Source organism: Nomascus leucogenys, chromosome 2 (genome assembly GCF_006542625.1).
Source record: "Nomascus leucogenys isolate Asia chromosome 2, Asia_NLE_v1, whole genome shotgun sequence".
NCBI lineage: Eukaryota > Metazoa > Chordata > Mammalia > Primates > Hylobatidae > Nomascus > Nomascus leucogenys.
The window spans coordinates 79,149,813-79,171,780 of NC_044382.1; the positions used below are offsets into that span (position 1 = coordinate 79,149,813).

Here is a 21,968-nt window from a genome sequence, read left to right on the forward strand (position 1 = left end):
ATGGAACTTGAATGGGAGAATTTGAAGATAAAGTTGCTGTTTCCATCTTGCCACCATGAGATTATATTTGGTTGGAGAATGAAGTTGACACAGATATCTGAGCCCTGAGATGAATAAAGCAAGAGAGACTGAGAAACAAAGCCTGATGACATTATTTGGGCCCCTGAGTCAAGCTACACTTAGAGATGGAATAACTTATCCTTTTCCTATTCCTGAGCTAAGAAACTCCCAGCCACTTAGACTAGTTTGGTCAGGTTTTGCATCACTTCCAATAAAAGTCCTACATTAATTCTGGACAAATAGCAAAGTCAAAAGTAGGCCAAGTTCCACAGTTTCTGGCCAAGATTCTTAAATCTACCCTCCTCCTGATCATAATTGTTCCTGGTGCTCATGTGTAGCCAAGATGGTGGTGGAGGTCAAGGAGAGTTTGAAGAAAGAAGAGATGTGGAGACTTGGAACTTGGTAATCCTGGCTATTCTCTGCCATGACTAACACTGCACTGTAAGCCAGGACCACGCCGTTCAGCAATAAGTACATGCTGTATAATGAGCAATCTCCTGTTAAAGGAAGACAACGTGTTTTCCACAGTCATGCTCAACTAATTTATTAGTGCTTTTCGAGATGGCAAAAAGGCATCTGGCTAAAGTAGTCTGTGGAAATGATTTAATTAGATTTAAAAAATAAGAAGAAAGATAAGAAGAACTTTGACAAATTTCTACATCAAACGCTGTTCGAAACACTGCATCACCATGGGGTTGGGATGTGTGTGAATTTTGCCATGAATATGCTCAGAAAGCGGGAGTAGAGAAGAAATAAACAAGCCCTTTAGAAGATGGGAACATGTAATAAGTGAGATTCTTCAAAGATCAAAGACAGCATTTGTCTTACTAAACATCTTTATAAAATACTGAGGACTCACTGTAGAGTAAAAAACCTCAATATGTGGATAACAGTGAATTCTTCCAGTTAGTGAGAAGCCAGAGGAAATGGAATCCCCAGCCAATCAGTAATTAATGACTGATGAGTTAATTACAAAATCCCAGCCAATCGATCGCAGGGTGGTACTTGAAATTATCCTGCTGTTGTGGGCATTTCTAGACCAAAGAGAACTAGAAACTGCTGCTTTATGCCTCAGTATGGTGTCTGGGAGAACATCAAACACATAAGAGGTGCTCAATCATTATAAAAGTTTTTAATACCAGATTTCAGATGACCTTGGCTGTCTCCCACCTGAATGGGAGATTGTAGAACTATGCTGAGAAACAGTCCCAGTCCCTGTCACAGCTAAGTGTCAGTGCAAAGATTGATGAGCAATGTCTGCTATGGAAAAACAAGCAGAGGGCAGTGAAAAGATGACGAGTATCTGAAGACTGTAAAATGTTGAGCTGTTGGAGAGCAGAAAGCAAGGAAGTCAGATAGCAGTGTACTTCAGCAACTCAATGGCCACCAGGAAGTCCCTGGAGCAAGGGAGTAAGACGAGCTGGTGTAGAGTTGAAGTTAATCTGGTGGCAAAGGATACATTTCAATTAATGTATCCTTACTGTTCTTCCTACCTTACCAGCCGTGGACACCCCAAAGATTCCAATAAAAGGACAACATAGGTCAAGCTCGAATGACTGCACCCGCGTCATGGGTCTCCTGAGTGCTCTCATGTTTTAGGAAGCTTGCGCAGTCATCCAATCTTTCTTCAGAGCAGGGCTGGGTTTCTCTGATTTGGGCATAAGGAAACCTCTAACGCACAGACTCAGGGTTCTGACAACAATCAAAATAATCACAAGTAAAAATAATAGTAACAGGCTGAGCGCAGTGGCCCACGCCTGTAATCCCAGTACGTTGAGAGGCCAGGGCAGGCAGATCACGAGGTCAGGAGTTTGAGGCCAGCCTGGCCAACATAGTGAAACCCTGTCTCTACTAAAAAATTAGCTGGGCATGGTGGCAGGCACCTGTAATCCCAGCTACTCAGGAGGGTGAGGCAAGAGAATTGCTTGAACCCAGGAGGTGGAGGTTGCAGCAAGCCAAGATTATGCCACTGCATGCCAGCCCAGGTGACAGAGCAAGACTCTGTCTCAAAAAAATAAAAATAAAATAAAATAATAATAGTAATAATAATACTAGAGCATTTAAAAGATATTAAAATGTGTTCACCTTCCTAGAGTAACCAATTTAATCCTATCAAATCCCAGTGAGGTATTATCATGATCTTCACAGATCAGGCTAAGAGGGTTTATGTGTTCTGCCTGCTTCACAGGGTCAGAGGAGGATGGAGATAGAAACCTGGCAACTATTAGTCATGCTGTTCAATCAATGCATTAATGAATGACTTGGTTAATTAATTTGGGTTTTCTCACCCAAATTTTTGTACTATGCCTATTTTTCCAGTATAAGTAGCTAAAGGAACCTCTCCGCTCTACTTTATTTCATTCTTAGGCATAAAAGATAATGTTTTGTGGAAATGGTTTTGCCTTTTCTGGCTTGGTGAATTTCTGTAAGCAAATCAGATATCACACTCTGTAATCAATATTCAAGAAAAAGAGAGAGAGGCAAGGAGAGAAGAGGGGAGGGAAGAAGGGGTGGGGACAAGGGGAAGGAAAGGAAGGAGGCAGGGAAAAACAGCCCAAATACAGCCCCGCCTCATTTGCCGTCCTGAACCCCTGAACCCCTGAGCCTGCCACTCTGGCCTCTCCCTCGCCTCCACTCTGCCATGGCCTTTTTCCAGGTCCCAGGTTCTGTTTGTGTCTCATTCTTTGAACCTGAGGCTTAGGATCGCTTCTTTGGGTTTCTCTGCTAGATCACAACTTGAACTCATCTTTTGAATCAACATTCTTTCCACCTCCCTTGGCAAGGTGTGACCCCCAGGCCTCCCACCTCAGTCCAAGGCTTCAAAGCCAGAACCCACCTTCCTCCCAGCCCCCAGGTTGGAACTGGGACAATGAATGGGGCCAGGAAAATTATTCTTCCTTGACATTCGCTTATTTGAACTGCTCGTCAGGACACCAAGAGCCAATTCAGCAGTTCTACTTCTAGGACCTCACCTATTCCCTTTCCCTCTCTGGGCCTGTTTCCCCATCTGCACCAGAAAAGGACTGAGTCAGGTGTTCTGACAATGCTTCCAAAGCCAAGATTCCAGAACATCTGCTTCCCTGTGGAACAAAGTAGAGGCAAAGGATACAACAGAACCAATTTCAAGCCGAGTAGATTCGCCTCTGCCCTGGGGAGTGAGAGGGTGCAGCAGAAATTCAGCAATTCTTTAGCACTGGCCAAGACATGATGGACAGGAAAGAATCCTGTAATCATGAGGCAGGAGAGAGCACAATCCATTAAGACCTTTTAGCCACAGCCTCCACAGAGCCGTTCACCTCCTGCTGTGCCTGTGAACCATGTCACCCCCAGTGTTCTCAGCCAAGGAGCTCTCTCCTGCTGGCCTCTTTAGCTCACTCGTGTTGCTGCCCTGCCCCAAAGCCCACATTTAAGTCAACCAAAAAGCCTGCAGGAAGAAATGCAATCTAAAAATATTACCATCACTTTGGGACCTGATTTCTTTTTCTTCTTTTGACAAATGGAAAATCCCCAGGGGTTGTTCTGAGCTGATGCCCAGATACTGTGCAAGTAACAGGCAGTGGTGCAGCCCCTGGCTCAGCCCCTTTCTCCAACAGATGAGGAAATTAAATTTCAGAAAGGTTTGGTCACTTGCTAGGAATCACACAGCCACAATTACATAGCTCGGAGAACATGTATAATGCAAAGCTCTAATGGGGCTGTTTTCCTTGCAACAACTTGTGTTGCCTCCTAATTGGCACCATTCAATCTCACTACTCCATCAGGACCTGATTAAATCTCAGAGAGGTCTTCTCAGATTGCCATCAAACTTGATTTTAATTCTCTCTCATGTTTTCTGAGTAGGACTGTGGCCTTCTACCCTGGCCCCAGTGAGATGTTTCCTGAAACTCCCGTAATACACTCCACAGTAAGACGGAGGCTTTACCTGGCCCAGACCTGCATCTCTCTTCTTCACACAGACAGATGCAGGTTCAGCTCTACCTGCATGACCACCACAAAGGCAAGGAAAAGGAATGCTTGGCAAGAAATGCACTAGCTTATTTCTTTCTTTCTTTATCTTTTGAGATGGAGCCTCATTCTGTCACCAGGCTAGAGTGTAGTGGAGTGATCTCGGCTCACTGCAACCACTCCCTCCTGGGTTCAAGCAATTCTCCTGCCTCAGCCTCCTGAGTAGCTGGGACTACAGGTACGCACCACCACACTCAGCTAATTTTTGTATTTTTAGTAGAGACAGAGTTTCACCACGTTGGCCAGGATGGTCTTGATCTCTTGACCTCATGATCTGCCCACCTCAGCCTCCCACAGTGCTGAGATTACAGGCATGAGCCACCGCACCCAGCCTGCACCAGCTTTTAGAGTGATACAAGTCACTTCTTTCTACATGCCTTTGGTCAAAACAAGTCATATGGCCACACCTGAGTTTCAGTAGGTGGGGATGATCCTACTATGTACCCTGGGCAAGAGAAGCAAGTACCTGTTAAGGGCCCTACCTTTGGCCACAGAAAGGTGTTTGCTCTCCTCTTTAACAGAGAATCTTGGATAAGCTTGGATAAGTTACCCAACCTCCCTGAGCCTTAGTTTTCCCACCTATCAAGTGCGGGTTGAGTACCCCTTATCCAAAACGCTTGCGACCAGAAGTGTTTCTGATTTTGGATATTTTCAAATTTTGGAATATTTCCATCATGTACTTACTGGCTGAGCATCCGAAATCTGAAAATCCAAAACCCAAAAATGCTCTAATGAGCACTTCCTTTGAGCATCACGTGGACACTCAGAGTTTCAGATCTGGGGGCATTTGGGATTTTGAATTTGGGGATTTGGAATGCTCAACCTGGACCAATTTTACAAGGTCACAGTGAAGATTAAATACGACTATATAATGTGAACTACTCCACAAAGTATACCTATCCAATTATAAATATGTATACATTTTATAATACTAATAATGATACAGATGTAGAACTTGTCATTGCTAGGATATTTACATGACAGAGAATGCTGAGCTGAGTATACGTTGATCTGCATTATCATGAAAAATTTTTAAGAAGCAACAGATAAATAAATGCCTATGTGTCATGGTTCATTATTGTGGGAAACACGGTGATGTCCTTTGTGATTTTTTAGGGGGTTGGGAGCAGGGCAGTGGCAGGGAGAAGCTCTGTCTACTGAATAAGAGGCCGCTAATAGCACCCACCAGTGTGCACACATTAGGTAAAGATCAGTCAGAAACATCCACCTCACACTAGAGGGAAGAGCACTGTCTAAACACACAGCTTTGCTGCCTTGCAATGGCTCTCAGAGCACTTCTGTGCCCCCTGCTCCTGACTATGGGTTGGTGGAGCACACAGCCACAATCCCAGTCCTCAGCTCAGAGATTGTCTTGAAACTTTGGACTCTGATGGGGTAATTACCACCAAAATAATGACCTGGTGCTGACCCACTCCAGCACCCAGTTCTTATCTTCCCATTTCATTCTGCTTAAGATAGCCATTCTTCTTGCACCAATGGTTTTCTGACCAATCGTTCTCAAAAACTTCCAACCTGGTCTACTGGCCACTGGTTCTGGCACTGAACCACCTACCTCCCTGGCCTCTTGATAGAAATTGACAGGGATTCATGGGAAACAGATGTTTAGCCCTTGCCTTGTTAGGTAAACTGAATCAATTGGGAGGAGAAGTTAATTCAAATGGAGGAGAGTTTGCTTCCTTGTGAAAACAAGGAATCTTAATGCATTCTTCTCTCTCTCTCTCTCTCTCTCTCTCTTTCTCATGCAAATTAGGATACATTATGATGTAAATCAAGCCAGTCAGGTATGGTGTTGTGTTTATACCCTGAGGAGATTGTTATCAAATGTCCAGTGAGCCTGAACTCTGTAAAGAGACAAGCCAGGTCATTGAGAACCCTTGGCCCAAACTGCAAAGCTTCACTGCCCAAATGAATCAAATCCATCAGATGGTTAGCATGCCACTTCTTTCTGGTCAATGTATATTCAGCCAAGGTGAGCTACAATATATGAGCATATTATTCATCCCAAAAACACTTAAGAGGAAAGGAAAGAAAATAGAGCTTCCATATGCACCCACATGCAATGGTTCTACAGAGTGGAAGACATTTAGCCAGGGGATAGTGACTAGGTTTACAGGATTTGAGGATTTTAAAATAAGAAGTCTGAGGATTATTATGCGGGAAACTTTTCTTCAAAACTGAGCATTGGTGGGTATCACTAGCCTTAGCTAGATTAGTGAGTAACACCCAGAACTAGGCTACCACCATAATTCCAGCAGCAGGTGCATGTGACATCTTCCCTGATAGCCTCTGTGCCCACCAAGTCATTATGCCCCTCAGTTCCCAGCCACCATGACCCAAAAAGAGTGTCAGAGTTTCCCCTACTAGTGCCTAGATCTTCCTAATTATCATCATTGCTTGAGTTCCTGCTGTGAACTAGGCAAAGTAAAGTACTTTACAAATATCATCTCCTTTATCCTCCTAGCTGAAAACTGAACCTCATAAAGGCTAAATCACTTAGCCACAGCCACACATCTTCTCAATGCCAGAGCTGAGGTTTGGGGCTGAGCCAGTCTAACTTCAAATCCTGTGCCTTCCTCTCTGACCTCAGCAGGCTGCCTCCCTGCTGAGAGCCCTGACCCTCTCTCATGAATGATTCACATTAAAGAGCAATTCCGGATGATAGAAAAAAAAAACTCATCAAATTTAAGAAAAGATAATGGTGATCTGGTAGTGCTGGGTAGCTCTGAATTTAATGTCATCGGAACAAAATAGAACAGTCAGATCTAATTTTTGTCAGTTTCCCATAAAACATCTAGTCCAGCACTTGGAAATGCCCATGACTTCAGAGGCCAGTAAAGAGGTAGCAAGGAGTCAAGATTCTCTGCTGAAGAGAAGCCAAAACATCTTTCTGTGGTCAAAGGTAGGTAAAGAGCAGTCAGAAGCATCCATCTCACACTAGATAAAAGAGCGCTGTCTAAACACAGCTTTGCTGCCTTGCGATGGCTCCCAGAGCACTTCTGTGCCCCCTGCTCCTGACTATGAGTTGGTGGAACCCATAGCCACAATCCCAGTCCTCAGCTCAGAATCTCTCTTGAAACTCTGGACTCTGATGGGGTAATTACCACCAAAATAATGACCTGGTGCTGACCCACTCCAGTACCCAGTTCTCATCTTTCCATTTCATTCTGCTGAAGATAGCCATTCCTCTTGCACCAATGGTTTTCTGACCAATCGTTCTCAAAAACTTCCAACCTGGTCTACTGGCCACTGGTTCTGACACTAAACCACCTACTTCCCTGGCCCCTTGCTGGAAATTGACAAGGATTCATGGGAAACAGATGTTTTGCTCTTGCCTTGTTAGGTAAACTGAGTAAATTGGGAGGGGAAGTTAATTCAAATGGAGGAGAGTTTGCTTCCTTATAAAAAAACAAGGAATCTTGGAATCTTAATGCATTCTTCTTCTTCTTCTTCTTCTTCTTCTTCTTCTTCTTCTTCTTCTTCTTCTTCTTCTTCTCCTTCTTCTCCTTCTCCTTCTCCTTCTCCTCCTTCTCCTTCTCCTTCCTCTTCCTCTTCCTCTTCCGCTTCCTCTTCTTCTTCTTCCTCTTCTTCTTCTTCTTTTCTCTCTCTCTCTTTCTCATGGAAGTGAGGATACATTATGATGTAAATCCAACCAGTCAGGTATGGTGCTGTGTTTATACCCTGAGGAGATACTCTTCACAAATATTTTTTTCTCTTGCCCAGGGCACCTAGTAGGATGGTCTCCACCTACTAAATCTCAGGCACGGCCATATGACCTGCTTTGACCAATGACATGTAGGAGGAAGTGACATGTATCACTCTAAGAGCAGGTGCATTTTCTGCCAAGCTTTCCTTTTCCTTGTCTTTGTGGTGGTAGAAGTCTGGGTTACAAGGGAGCTTCCCCTGGTGTAGATCCCTGAATGCCTCTGTGGAGCAGTGCACTTCTGCCATCACATGATAGGCATGTTTTATGAGTGAGAAATTATTTAAAATTATGGAGATTTGGTGGTGGTGGTTACTGCAACCACCACAAAATGGTGGTATTGGTACACTTGCATAAAACATCCATAGTAAATGGTAATACAAGTAATGAATAAATAAGAAATTAAATACTAGACTCTGTTGTATTTTTTATATATATATTAGTAAATCGCATATACATGTTAGAGTCTGTTTTGAGGTTTCCAGGCCTGTTAATTGGGTCCAGAGTGGTGAATATTTGACCAGTGTCATGCACAGGAACATACATGAAAGTCCCAAACCAAAAATCAAGATGTCCTTGTCCCCAGATGATCAGAACCACACTTCCTGAAGTCTCAAATTTGGTCTTTCTGAGCAAGAACAATCCCCTTCATTCTGAACTTAATTCTGAAATTCTCCATCAGGATGTTATATACATCATCATAGGATCTGCTTTTTTCCTCAGACCTTATTTGCTTAAATCTTCTGGACGTTGCTGTTTATTTTCCTCTGTGTGATGTTTTTAGGACATTGGAGGTGCATGCTAAATAATAACTGCAGCAAGTATTAACATTAATTAGTTTTTCCAAGTGCTGTGATAAGCATTCAGAATGACTTATCTCACTTCATTCTTGTAAATTTGGAGACCCTAGACTTCCACCTGCTATCACAGATCATTATAGAAAGACTGCATGGTCATCGTGGATTGTTGAGGGGAGCGTCTTATGTATCAGGATTTACATGCAGATGGAAGAGCTGAAAGCGTCTCAGGAGAATATCTTTTACAGCTGGGAACTCTGAAGTTTAGAGAGAGGAAAGGGCTTGCCCAAGGTAACACAGCAAGCTAGAGACCCAGGACTTACACTAGGTGTCCTGTCCTGTGGTTTACTTCACTTTTTCCAATAAACTTCATGGAATTGTCTGAAGACAGCTAGCAACATATGTTATGTAAGATGAGCAGTGTTAAAGAAGCTAGACAAAGCAGACATTTAGTAAATTGGAAATCCCCACCTTAAACCAGGAATGATCTGCAGAGATAAAGGTCTCCACATGAGAGCAAAGGAGCACAGAGAGCAAAAACGAGCACAGAAATATATCCCAGCTCAGAGTCCAAGAAGCATGAGAGTTGGTGAGGACTGTTGGGGGCAAAGCCCTTGGCTCCCTAAAGGTTCTCTGATATGAGGCAGATTCCTAGGAGAAAAGGCAACATCTTCATTTAACAGGTATACATGGGAACCAGGCATGGTAGCTCATGCCTGTAATCCCAGCACTTTGGGAGGCTGAGGCAGGCGGATCACTTGAGGACTAGAGTTCAAGACCAGCCTGGCCAACATGGTGAAACCTCATCTTTACTAAAAATACAAAAATTAGCCAGGTGTGGTGGTGGGCATTTGTAATCCCAACTACTCAGGAGGCTGAGGCAGGAGAATCACTTGAACCCGGGAGGCAGAGGTTGCAGTGAGCCAAAATTGTGGCACTGTACTCCAGCCTGGGTGACAGAATGAGACTCTGTTGCAAAAGAAAATAATAATAATTAACAAGTAATAAGAATAACTTTTTTACATTGGAGTATTCAGAATGAAGACTCAAAGATACAGAAGTTGTCCATTTTCATGCTAGATTCAGCAAAGGGTAGACAGTTGAGTAGAAATAGGATTGGACAAAAAGGGTCCGATGGAATGCCAATAGACTGAGTGGGGACACACAGCAAGGCCTCTCTTTCTAGATTTTTCTTGGCCTCTCTGAGCAGTGTTCCTTCCTTCTGGGTGTGGGACACACCCCTCTGGAATGGGGGTCTTATGATCTACAGTTAATGTAGGTCAGGTCATTTCTTTATGGCCATTAGTTTACCCAGCAGGTCAGAATAATATTTTTAGATTTCATGGCTGGCTTTAGCAAAGAGGAGTTCTGATTTCTATGACCTGCCTTGGGGAAGAGGAAGGAAGGAAGGAAGGAAGGAAGGAAGGAAGGAAGGAAGGAAGGAGGAGGGAGGGAGGAGGAGGGAGGGAGAGAGAAAAGAAAGAGAGAAAGAGACGAGAGGGAGGGAGAATGGAAAGAAAGGGAGAGAGGAAAAGAAAGAGAGAAAGAAAGTGTGTGGGGCGGGGAGGAAGGAGGGAAAACAGAAAACAGAGAGGGAGGCAATAAAAGAGATTAGAGAAAGACCAAAAGAGAGGGAGGGAAGATAAGAGGAGGGAGGGAGAGGGAGAGTGAGTGGGGCCCTCCGAAGCTGCATGAAATCTTTGCGTGAACCCAGGTTCTTGGCCAGAGAGACCGGAGCTCTCATCCCAACTGTCTTACTTCTGGTCTGTGTGATCTTTGACATATTTAATACCTTTAAGTATTAGTTTCCCCCTGGGTAAATAAACACAATAATATTGACCTCTCAGGGTCTGTTCTGAAGATTAAAAGAGACACCTTGTGAAAAAAAAAATTATTAGTTTCACTTGCCCTGTGAAGGTGGGCTTCCTGGAATCACGTTCATCTTTGTCAGGAAAGCTTGTGGGAGGAGGCTGTGTTATCTGTGTGTAGACAGCTCTGAAATCTGCATATGGCTCTTGCAGTTGTCAGTCTCTGCCTGAGGTTTGCAGGGTAATTGAAGGCACAGTAGGCAGGTGTCATTAACTTGTTAACCTAAAGTTTTCTCCCCACTCCCCACCCCCACAGGAAGGGAGATTGCAAATGCGTTTGGAGGAACCAAATCTGACTTAAGAGAGTTTCCTTTCAATTACTTTCCCTGGAGCCTTGCACGTTTGTTGGGCTCATTATTAAAACTCAGGGTCTGCATTGTATTAATCCACCACACCTCTGGATGAACACAGAGGGTGCCAGTCTCCTTAAGCTCAATGCTCCCTAAAGGAGATCCCCGACCTCCTATCCACGTGGTTCCCTCCATTCCAGCTCCGGGATGCAGACAGTGTTTAACATTTCCAGCTAAATTGCTCAAGTTATGCAATTAGGCCTTCTGAGTAGAAGCTCTATCTTTCATATGCTTCTGGGGGCCATAAAGGCAAGGATTCTCTGAATGGCACTTTTGAAACTCAGAATGTAAGGCTCACGGTAATAACACTGGATGCATGCCTTCACACAATTGGCAGTGCCTTCATACACATCAGCTCATTTATCACCAGAGCAATACGCATGGGTTACACCTCTGTCCGCTGGATGCACAAGAATGCTGAGGCTCAAGGAGCTCAAATTGCTCGGCGGAGGGTGCCTGGTTAGTGAGTGGTGCGGAAGGATTCACATGCGAGTCTTTGACCCCTTAGCTGGGACCCTGTCTGTCTTAATCCATGTGGTAGCTGCAGTTCTTTCCACAGTGCCTGGCATAGGAAATGTGCTCAATGACTATTAATCATTCGCTATTTGCTTCTGGAGAAATGAGAATTCATGCCATTATGTAATTCATACCTAAGAGTGTGTGGACATGTTCAATCCTGTTTATAGAGTGAAAATGAAGGCATATCTAATCCTACTAATTCATCTCAGCTTATGGGATGATTTCAGGGTATGAGGACTGTGACACTGCAAAAAAATACATATATATATATATAGAAAGAGAGAGAGACAGAGACAGAGAGAGAGAGAGTCTTCTACTTCTTCCCTGGCATATGACTCCTAAAATTCTTAAGATCTCCAAAGTGATATCTTTTTGTATATTAATGAGAGGACTGGTGGCTGGCAGCCCCTAGGTAGCTTCAGGATGGGGCTGGTTACTGGAAAGACCAAGGCAGGATTAGAGGGTTGAACTTTCAGCCCCGCTTCCCAGTCTCCAGGGGGGAGAGGGCAGAAGATTGAGTTGATCACCAATGGACAATGGTTTAATCAATTATGCCTACATAATACAGCCTCTTTTAAAACCCAAAGGGCAGGGTTCAGGGGGCTCATGGACAGCTGGACAGGGGGAGGCTCCTGGAGGACGGTGCACCCAGGGAGGGCACGGAAGCTCCTCACTCCTTCCCAGATGCTTTGTCCTGTGCGTCTCTTCATCTGTATCCTTTACAACATCCTTTATAATAAACCAGTAAACCTAAGTATTCCCCTAAGTTCTGTGAGCTGCTCCTGCAAATTAATCAAACTTAAAGGAGGGGGTTGTGAGAAGCCCAATTTATAGCCAACCAGTTAGAGGCACAGGTAAAATGACCTGGGGATTGAGCTCAGCCTCAAGCTGTGGAAGCTGACGCTATCTCTGGGTAGATGGTGTCAGAATGGAATTGGTGGCTGTACAGTTGGTGTCCACTGCAGAACTGCTTGCTTGCTTGCTTGGTGTGTGTGGGAAAATCCACACATGGGGTCACAGACCTGTGATGTAAAAGCAGAGGAAATACTGTGTTTTTCCACTCAAGGACGCACACACACACACACACACACAAACACACAGGCACACATTCCCCACCGCAACCAGTACAAATGCACGGGCACATCCACTAACAGCTACATCATTCTCCGGATGACTTCCCAGCAGGTCCACCATTTTCCTCCCCCCTCACCTTGCCTTCACCCACAGCAGTACTTCCTAGTCTTCTAGCTTTTCATTCCGCCTTCCTAATACGTGTCATTACTTATAGGACTTATTGTGTTTTTTTCAATATTTTCTTTAACTCACTTTTTAAACACATGACTATCTTTAGAAAATAAAGAAATAATAAGATAATAATTGTTATGTCAATATCACAAGCAGAAACCCAGAATCATTTGCCACAAATAAAAGGCAATCATAAAAATTAAATAAGATGAAAACAAAAGGGTAGTCTCCAATTTTAGCTAGATATCATTATTTCTCAAGGCTTCTTATCTCTGTTTTTTCTCAATAAGGGACATTAACAAAGGGCAGAGAGGTATGAGAGATGTAGTATGATCAACTAAAACATTCTCTTTAAAGAATTGCAAGAAAAATGGAAAGAGAATGACTTTCTTGCTGCAAGATTCAATGTTTTTTTTTATTTTTTAGACAGGGTCTTGCTCTGTCACCCAGGCTAGAGTGTAGTGGTGTGAACATAGCTCACTACAGCCTTGAACTCTTGGGCTCAAGTGATCCTCCCACCTCAGCTTCCCAAGTAGCTGAAACTATAGTTATGCACCACCACACCTGGCTATTTTTTTTAATTATTTTTAATAGAGATGGGGGTCTCACTATGTTGCCCAGGCTGGTCTCAAACTCCCAGGATCCTCTCAAGGCCCAGGATCCTCTCACCTGGGCCTCCCAAAGTGCTGGGATTCTAGGCATGAGCCACTGCACCAAGCTGGGATTCAATGTTGTTGAATGCTGTGTCCTAGTACCACTTACAACTGTGTCACACATACAACCACACACATATTCAGTGGCGCATGTTTCACGCATGGAAAAGGTGGCCTAGAGGAAGACTTATGTCCCAACTCCTGTAAGTAACATTCCAAGAGTTGTGCTATATGATCGACAATCTATCCTTTTTCATGTTGTCACTTGGACCTGCCATTGGCTCTAGACTATTACAGACTGAATTGCTTCCTCCCTAACATTCATTTGTTGAAGTTTGTTCCTATGTTCATTTGTTGTGATTGTATTTGGAGATAGGGCCTTTAAAGTGGTAATTGAATTCAAATGAGGTCATTAGGCTATGCCCTAATTCAATCTGAACAGTGCCCTTACAGAAGAGGAGATGAAGACACAGACACCCAAAGGGAAGAGGATGGAAAGACACAAGGATAAAGCAGCCATCTAACAGCCTGGAGAAAGGTCTCAGGAGATACCAGCCCTGCCAACACCTTGATCTTGGACTTCCAGGCTCTGTGGCGCTGCCACTGCTCAGGTGATTGCCTCACATCTGGTTGGAGCAGGAGTCATGCCTCTCCTCAAGCATTGCTCTGAGTGCCCTCATCATCAGACATTTTCAAACCATGCACAAAAGTAGAAATTCCACTTTTGCCCAAATCCTGCAGTCTCTGTTACACCGCTCATGGTCCATCATCACTGCCTTCTACCTTTGGCTTCTCATCACGAACTTCTTGAGTCCAAAGTCCAGTTCTTACTCATATAAAAGGAGTTCAGCAAAAGCATCTTCGTTAAGATTGAATTAAGTACAAGGAATTAAAATGAACTGACTGGAAACTGAAGGAAGTGAGTAATAGCTGAGAAAACAGGGCTTTGGAGATGAGATCACGGCTTGCATTCTGCCTCTTTCATTTACTAGCTGTGTGACCTGGGTGACTTCTTAAGCACTCTGAGCTCTCATCTCACCTGGAAAGCAGGGTTGATAATAGCATCCTTCAAGGTTGTTTTAAGGATTAAACTAGATAAGGGAGACTTCCTGGGCAAGACACCAACTGCCAAATGACTAGCTTCCCTTTCCACCAACTTCCCACTAGAATATTCATGAACATATACACACACCAATAAATGAAAGGTTGCTGCAGTCTTGGGAACAAAACGATATTGATCGAAATCTTCTGGGCCCTCAAGGAATTTTCACTAACCAAAGAAGGGAAGAGTCCCTGATGCAGAAAAATAAGGCCAGGCACTTCTGCTACAACTTCTGACCTACAGGGGCTTAGAGATGTGTACCCTGTGCCAGCCAGAGGCAGGAAGGCTTCCCCATCATGCAATAATTCTTTTAGGAGGTGCTCATGGCAACTTAGCCCTCCATTCCTCTAATTAGCCAATGAGTACTTCCTACATTTATGCAGGACTATGATGCCCAGTTGTGGAACACAGCAATCACATGTATTCTTTCAGCAATCACATGTATTCTTTTAATCAGGAAAGCACAGAAACAGGTAAATCAAGGCAGCTATAGCTTTTTACTCTTTTTTTTTGCAAGAAAGGAATGAAGAGGAAACATATTGTACTAGTTAACAGCACAGACTTCAGCACCAGTTTGCTTACATTTGAATTTTGACTTAGACACTTACTAGCTGTGCGATGTTGGATGAATTAAAGTGACTCATTTCTTCATCTGACAAATGGGAATAGTAAGAGTACCAATCTCAGAGGGTTACTGTGCAGATTAAATGAATGTAAAAGGCTTTGGAACAGTGCCTAGCACCCCAGTAAGTATTGTGTAATGTTTACACACATACACACACACAAACACACACACACACACATATATATATACACACATATATATAAATTTCTCTACATGAAGCTGAGATAGGAAATTCCTCCTGAGTCTTAAAGAGCCACACTGGCTAAACATCTTCCAAGATGCCAAAAATCTGATTCAGGGTGGTGAATATCACTGATATAAGAGACAGGTTCCAACAGCAATCAGAAGTGAAGGGTCCACAGTAAATAAAAAAGGGAAATAAAGATGGATCTACAGACACTAACATGGACAAACAGCAGGATTGAATAAAACTTTTTCCTGGTCCGGGTACCGTGGCTCACGCCTGTAATCTCAGCACTTTGGGAGGCCAAAACAGGTGGATTGCCTGAGGTCAAGAGTTCAAGACCAGCCTGGCCAACATGGTGAACCCTGTCTCTACTAAAAACACAAAAATTAGTTGGGCGTGGTGGCGAGTGCCTGTAATCCCAGCTACTCAGGAGGCTGAGGCAGGAGAATCGCTTGAACCTGGGAGGCAGAGGTTGCAGTGAGCCGAGATCATGCCATTGCACTCCAGCCTGGGCGACAGAGCGATACTCAGTCTCAAAAAAAAAAAAAAAAAAAAAAAAAATCCTGTCCTTACATGAGGAAATATAAGCACAGCCAAAACTTGTGCAGCAAGAAAGAAGGCTATAGAAATCATAAAACACAGGTAGAATATGCCTATGGAGAAGATACTATGGGCAACAAGGGTAATTTTTTGAAAGCAAATATTTTATGGTCTCCATAAAGTTTCAAAAATGTAATTTTGATGTAATGTAAAATAAAGCTGAAATGATGAAAAATGAACTGAAATGAATACATGGTTGTTTGTGGTAAGCTAGATTGCGTAGAAAACAAAAATGAAATAAAGAGAGTTAAAATATGCATTACATGTGGTCAAGGAAAAGGTCAGCTTCAACGCATAAAAATATAATCCATGTGAGAGAGAACTTGGGATGTTATAAAAGTGCAGGAAAACAGTAAAGAAGATGAAAATGTCAGAGAGATGGAAAATTCGTGAACAATAGTTGTTCTTAAAGAAGGTGTCGGACATACCAAAAACATCAGCCATCAAGGGCTTAGGAAGAGTGAGTAGTGAACAAGATAGACATGGTGCCCACATTAGTAGAGCTCAGAATCTAGTGTGGAGAATCCTGGGAATAAGGTAAAATCCACCAGTGTGGACAGTCTACACTGGTGAGCCTGCTCATTTTCCGCCTTCTTGTGTACTGCGTGTTCTAGCGCTACATTCAACTAAATTAGTATTTCCCAAACCAAGTCCCAAGGGATAATGTTTTCAATATATTCTGGCTCTTCTGGGTAAAAGCAGTTCTTTGGTCAAATAAATACAGGCAAGAATATATTAAACTAAATTAAAGAAGAATTCTTTACCCCAGAATGTTAATGCTAAGATGCATTATGAATTCCAAAGACAGTGATATCATGCTGCCTTTTTAAATTCAGAAAGGGTAGAGGTCAATTTTTTTCTGATACTTTTCACCATGATGCTACCCCCTGCCTTTCTTTTTCATCTCTTGTAACAGCTACTGACATCTCTCAGACACAGCTGAGAAATGCCACAGTAGGCCCTGAGCAAGCAAATGCCAGGATCGTAATATGTCAGGCTCTCTAGATGTGTTCTTAGTGCTACACCCACAGCCTTTAGAGCAGGTTGATATACAAATTACATAGCCGCATGGGCTCTCAGTGTCTTTTGCAGAATCATGGTTGCACAGACGACAGTCAGTCTCCCAGGAGAGCGTTGAGATTTGTAGACTGGTCAGCAATCAATCCTGTCCTGGGTCTTAAGTGTATCAGTTTACCTTCCCTGCCACTCTGGTGCCGGTGACCACAGGACATGATAAAGCTCTCGGTCCCAGCTTCCATCAGGTTGTATCCTTCAATGGGACGTGGATGATTGACACTGTGGTCCTACAACATCACATCTGCCTGAGCAAGCAGCCTGCTTCCTAGCAGAATCCAAGCATCATCCCAACCTGGACATGCCCCCTGCCTGGCTCCATCCAGTAGACTCCTGGAATGTTGAAATGGATGTGTATCCCTAGCTTGCCCATCCCTAATCTAGACCCCTCCTATTTTTTTTAACTTACATTTACCATGTAATTAACAAGAGATACAATAAAGGAAAGGGAGGAATAGCCAGATGAAAAGATGCATGGGGCAAGGTCTGGAAAAGACCCAAGTGCAGGAGCTTCCATCCCCATGCAGTTGGGGTGCATAACCCTGGCACTCAGGTGTGTTCACCAACACAGAAGCTCCGCCAACCTTCATAGTTCAGGGATTTTTGTAACGGCTTCATCACATAGGAATGATCAATGATTAATTCCACTACCAGCCCCTCTCCCCTCTCCAGAGAATGGGAGTGTGGGGCTGAAAGCTCCACGGCTTCCCTCTTTTCCTCCTCCCTCCCTCTTCCTGTGCAGTGGTCCCTTGGCTACTCCTTGAAGCTCTTGCAGAATCAAGTAACAGCTCTGATGAAAGATTTGTCAATGTAGAAATCAGACTCACCAGAGGTACAAACACGAGGCTTAAAGCCACCGCTGTGTTTCTTTATCCACATGACGCAGTGAACCCAGTATTCCAAAATAGAGCAGAAAATTCTGAGAGCAGCCTGCCTGGGTTGGGATTCCAGCAACACCACTTACCAGCTGTGTGATTTGTGGCTATTTGTCAAACTTCTCTGTGCCTCAATTTCCTATTCTGCAAAATATGGCTAGTGATGATTCATGAAGGATCCTAGCTGAAAACAGTGAAACTGGTTAAGAGGTTCTTGCATTCATCCGGATAAATGCTAGTAAGGGCCTGGGCTGAGGTAGCAGCAGAGAGGATGAAGAGGGGGAGGCAGAATTTGAAAGTTACTTGGGAGGGTGAATGGCACAATTTGGGGACCAATTAATCATGGAAGGTGGGGATACAAGAAGGGCAGGGGTTTAAAGTACAGCTTCTCAATTTTTTACTAGCATAGCTGAGTGGATGTAGATGCTATTAACCAAGCCAGTTCATTAGGGAAGATTGTAATTGCTGCGTGTGTTTCAGACAGTCTCCCTGGTAATAATTACTTATCTCTTTTCCTTCTCATCATTACACTGTGGTTACAATTCTCACATGAGGAAGCTGTGTCTGATGCCTGACATCTGGGACCTCACTTATTCCTCACTAGAACGTCATGATGTGAATGTCTTCCTATTATTCCTATAATGTAACAGAGTCACTGAGCCTCAGAGAGGTAAAGCAACTTGCCCCAGATCACACAGCAGCTAGGCTGGGATTTCAACCCAAGAGGATTGGCTTCCCCATGCTATAAGCCTTCCAGTATTAAATGCCGTCTTCAAATAACTCTACGAGAGAGGAGAGGTATGACAGATTTCATCATCCGTGCAATCCTCCTGCATGAAAGGGTTTAGATTCTTCTACCTAATTTTTTATTTGAAACCCTCCATGAATAGATGGTAGAATTTGTCCTAGCTATTGTAAAGTTGCTTTACCATACCATGCACTTGTCACAGCTGCTTTACAAATGTGTGTGTGTGCATTATGCTTGCACGGTGCAGTTTCAATGTCTAATTACAATGTTGAAAGCTACTACACGCACAGGTAGGTAGGAATATAGATATTGAGAACACACAGCAACACCATTTTAACATAAAAGTGCTTGCGCTTTAGAAGAACAGCAACTTTTTAACTCGTGGGTACTATTTGTTTTGCTGATAGCTGAGTGAAATTGGGGGGTGTTAGAAAGCTGTGAATAATGTATAATATTAATATTATAGGTTACCTGGGAAAAGGGATTTATAGTGTAAAATGATACTGCCAAAATCCAGCAAAAGGCTGAAAGTTCAAACCACTCTAAATATTGATTTGACCCAATTGTGCAATTTAAAACATTCCTATTTCCCAGGAGAAGAGTCATTCCTGAGGAAAATTGTGAAAATGGAATGTAAAAAGGAGAGAGAACAAAAAGTCACACTGCAGATCTACTCTGAACAGTTTGCTTTCATCTTTTGGGAAATTTATTTCCATCTCCCAAAAAAGAGAGCTGCAAATAATGATTCTCCTGATGCAACCATCCCAGTTGGATCATGTTAAAAAGCTTTTAGGAGGAAAACAGTAAGTAAATTCAACTGTTCAGATGCATTTGGATGTAATCCTAAAGCGGTAGCCCGGGTAATCGCCAAGCCATCAACAACTAAAAGGATTGTGACTATTAGATGCGGCCAACAGAGAAATAATGGATGTTAAAGAGGTCGGGAAACAGAAATGATTGCATTCAACCACCACATAGCTTTAAAGCTGATGACAGGAGAATGGACGCTCCATTTTACAACTGCTGAAACACACACACACACACACACACACACACATGAGAGAGAGAGAGAGAGAGAGTGAGAGAGATAAATGCCAGCATCAGTTTTATTATGTAGGTGGTTAAACAGTCACTTTCTTTTTCAATATTTTGAAATAAACAAGGACTTTGGTCTTTGACTAATTTCAGAGTTAAAGAGGAGGGATAGCTTTCTTTCTTCTCTGTCAACATTCAGTCTAGGAGGGTTTGATGCTGGGGCGTGGAAGGTTTCAGAACACTGGAGGCAGGATGCTGGAACATAAGGCAGGCGGGGGGGACAGAATGTCTATCTGTGATCTTAAAGGATTTTTGAATAAGAGCCAGTTCTGCTTCTTCAGCCAAGCTTTTGCTGCTTGCCAGGAACAATTATGCTTCAGTAGATCAGTGATTCTTCCAGTGTGATCCATAAGGTCTACTACCTACATCATAATGACCTGCATTATAATGCAGACTCCCAGGCCCAGACCCACTGAAGCAGACTCTCTTGAGATCGGGCAAGGATTCTTAAGCCATTATCCATGGAGAATGACCATGATGCTTAATGTGATCAGAGATCATGGTTTGACTGGGACAGTCTTAAATTGCAGGCTTGTTAAAGTATTATGATAGAAACTCTTGGGTGCTATTGGCTCAGTGGCCAATATTGCAGTCCATGGGCCCAGTGTGGCTGCCATTAGTTTTTGTGAATAAGGTTTTACTGAAATACAACCATGCTCATTTTTTTTTCTGTGTCTCGACAGCCAAGTTGAGTAGTTGCCACAGAGACTTCACGACCTGCAAAATCTAAAATATTTACTACTTGGCCTTTCACAGAAAAAGTTTCTGTACTTCTGATGTAGACCAATGGCTCCCATTATTTCAGTGCATCAGAATCACCTACAGGCTTTGAGGGATTTTTTTCGTTTGTTTGTTTTTTAATGTTACTTCTCCAGACCCATTCCCCGAGATTCTGAATCGATTGGCCTAGAGTAGGGCTGGAATAAAGGAATCTTTTAAAATAATGTTTATGTAATTCTATTTTGAAAATTTTATTATTATTATTATCATCATTACTATTATTTTTAAAGACATAGCCTCACTCTATTGCCCAAGCTGGAGTGCAGTGCATGATCATAGCTCACTGCAGCCTTGACTCTTGGGCTCAATCAATCCTCCCACCTCAGCCTCCGGAGCAGCTGGGACCACAGGCATGCACCACCACACCTGGGTGATTTTTTAAAAATGCTTTTATAGAGACGAGGTCTCACTATGTTGCCCAGACTGGTCTCAAACTCCTGGTCTCAACTGATCCTCCCACCTCAGCCTCCCAAAATAGTGGGATTATAGGCATGAATCACCAAGCCTAGCCTGTTTAGGTGATTCCAACGTGTAGCCAGGATGAAGACCACAGCTGTGAAGGAGAAGCACTAGCTTCATAAGCTCACCTCCCCAGAGCTGAGTGTGCTCAGTGTACTTGGACAGCCTAGGTAGTTTCCATCTCGGCTGCTTATCTATAAAACAGAGATATCATTAGTGACCATGTTGGGTGAGGTAATATGAAAATTAGAGACAATGGATGCATACCTCTTAAGGCAGTGCTTAGCATACAGTAAGTATAAATGAATAGTGATGATGATGAAGATGACAGTGACAACTATGTTAAGGGTAATACTTATGACTTCCATAACGCAACTGAATAAACATTCATTAAGCACCAGCTATGTGTCTTGGAAGGGAGAACCTGAGGTTAATGTGATGAACACCCCACAAGTGTTCACAGTCAAGTAAGACAAGCAGAGACATACAAACATACTGACAGCAGGCCGAACATGGTGGCTCACCCCTGTAATCGCTGCACTTTGGGAGGCTGAGGCGGGTGGATCACCTGAGGTCAGGAGCCCGAGACCACCCTGGCCAATATGATGAAACCCCATCTCTACTAAAAATACAAAAAATTAGCTGGGCATGTTGGCATGCGCCTGTAATCCCAGCTACTCAGGATGCTGAGGCAGGAGAATCACTTGAACATAGTAAGCAGACGTTGCAGTGAGAAGAGATCATGCCACTGCACTCCAGCCTGGGCAACAAGAGAAAAGAGTGAAACTCCGTCTCAAAAAAGAAAGAAAGAAAGAAAGAAAGAAAGAAAGAAAGAAAGAAAGAAAGAAAGAAAGAAAGAAAGAAAGAAAGAAAGAAAGAAACTGACAGTAGTAGGAAAGAAAAATGAGCCTCCAAATATGGACAGACAAGTCAAAGGGGGAGAGAATCTAATTTCCAGTAAATAGACACAAACATGTTCAACTTCAGTCATAATCAGAGAAATAAAAAATAAAACTTAAATGAGACATTTTCTCCCAGTAAATATGCAGACAGTAAAAACACTGGAAATATTCTGTTTTCATGGAAGTGTTGTTTCTGCAGGCTTTTTAGAGGGCAAATTGGTAGATTAAAATCTGTACTCTTTTCAGAGCCTCTATTTCCCATTTAGGTATCTAGTCTACAAAAATATATCTGCACTAAGAGAC

General features: G+C 43.1%; 1 protein-coding gene across 1 annotated transcript in view; it reads right to left on the bottom strand.

Moving 5' to 3' along the window:
• The window catches only part of HS3ST4 (heparan sulfate-glucosamine 3-sulfotransferase 4), a 451,904-nt gene that overhangs the window by 82,639 nt on the left and 347,297 nt on the right, over positions 1–21,968 (bottom strand). The gene's annotated exons all lie outside the window — the stretch shown is intronic.